This window comes from Mustela lutreola, chromosome 3, assembly GCF_030435805.1.
Source record: "Mustela lutreola isolate mMusLut2 chromosome 3, mMusLut2.pri, whole genome shotgun sequence".
Taxonomy (NCBI): Eukaryota; Metazoa; Chordata; class Mammalia; order Carnivora; family Mustelidae; genus Mustela; species Mustela lutreola.
This window is the reverse complement of record NC_081292.1, coordinates 132,773,597-132,775,305: the sequence shown is the minus strand read 5'-3', so window position 1 is coordinate 132,775,305 and position 1,709 is coordinate 132,773,597. Positions and strand designations below refer to the sequence as shown.

At 33.4% G+C, this 1,709-nt stretch overlaps 1 non-coding gene across 1 annotated transcript; it reads right to left on the bottom strand.

Annotated features, from left to right (window-relative positions):
* Nucleotides 1-1,041: 1,041 nt before the first annotated feature.
* Nucleotides 1,042-1,186, bottom strand: LOC131828269 (U4 spliceosomal RNA). Its single transcript, XR_009352311.1, has one exon. It is a non-coding gene; the product is annotated as a U4 spliceosomal RNA (small nuclear RNA).
* Nucleotides 1,187-1,709: the final 523 nt, after the last annotated feature.

Genomic DNA, 1,709 nt, shown 5'->3' with positions numbered 1-1,709 from the left:
GCCCTATGATTAACAGTTCTCAGAGACTTTTTAAAATCATCTGGGCCTTAAAAGGAAAAAGCCATTGGCATGAAGAAAACAGAAAATAAAAAATAGGGACATTAAAATTATGAAAATTGGTAGCATTATTTGTTCTGAGGTATTTATGTGTTAAGAAATGTTTGGAACAAACCATAACAAAATGAGGCGAATCCAAGACAATCTCAGTTATATGGAGAAATTAGCTCCTGTAAGGTTGGGAATGCAACAGGAAATTCTATGCTTTAGCATTGTCTTTCTTATCTCTTTGTGTGCTCTCCCCGCCAGTGAATAAGGCCAAAGAAAAACAGAATTCATAGTAATGAGATTCTGAAGTAAAGGTACATCCTCCTACAATTTAGCATGTTAGAACTGGATATAGAAAAGTGTAGAGTGGTCAGGTTTAGCAAATACCATTATAGGTTGCCTCATTAGATTTAAATTTCAGATAAACAACAAATTCTTTCATAGTATAAATATGTTCTATACAGGATTTAGGGTATATACTATGGTCTAAAGGAGTCCCCCCCACCCCCAAATTCAGATGTTGAAATCCTGAAGCCCAGTGTGAGGCATTATAAGGTGGGGCCATCAGGAGATGATTGGATCTTGACAGTAGAGCTCTCACACATGGCATTGAATGCTGTTATAAAAGAGGCTCCAGAGAGCTAACCAACCTGAGAGGTAGATACTATATTATCTCCTTTTAGTATAGGTAAGGCGGCTGAGTACCAAAAAGAAAATGAATTTGCCCAAATGACGCAAATGGCAGAGCCTAGGTTTGTATTTCAGTACTGACTTACTAAGTAAGTGGGGTATTAGGTAAATCATAATTATTTATTGAATACTAAGTACTTTATAAATATGTCATATAATTTTTACAGTAGTCTCATGAAGTAGGCACTATTACCAGAGATTAAAACGTATCTGTATGTTCTTGGTAGGAGTACAAATTGTTAGAAGCACTTGTAGGAATAGAAGCGCCTTACAAACAACTGCAGCGGTGAGAAGCTCAGAGTATATTACTTTTCGAACATGAGGAATTACACCAAGTTTTATACTTTTAGAGAAAAGAAGGAGAGAGGTGGGAAAAGGAAAAATTTTCAATTAGCAATAATCGCGCCTCAGATAAACCTCATTGGCTATGATACTGTCACTGTGCAAAGCTCAGAATTAGAAAAGGGGGAAAGAAACAAACCAAAACAAGTTCATTTATATGGTAAATGATTTGCAATTTGTATCAGGTACAAATCTATATTCTATCAATATTTCCAATGGCAGTCATGTATGTCTTATGATTCCATATTTATAAAGCTCAAAATATATATAACATAGGTATTTGTATAGATACACATATACATACTTACACATATTTATAACATTTTATGTATTTTATTTTATTATATATTATATATGTATATGTTCTATATACATATTATATATATTATATTATTTTATTATGTATTATATATGTATATATTCTGATATATGTATATATTCTGATAGCTCTATACAGATCTGAGAGTACTCATATCTATTTAGAAATGAGAAAAGAAAACAATGAGAAGGAAAAGAATGGAGAGGTGGAACTAGCTCACTGATAGTAGTTTAGCCTGCCAATGAGCTTGAAACCCCAAAATGGTATTATCAGTTTCTGGGCCAGTGACTATATAATCTACTGCCTCTGGATA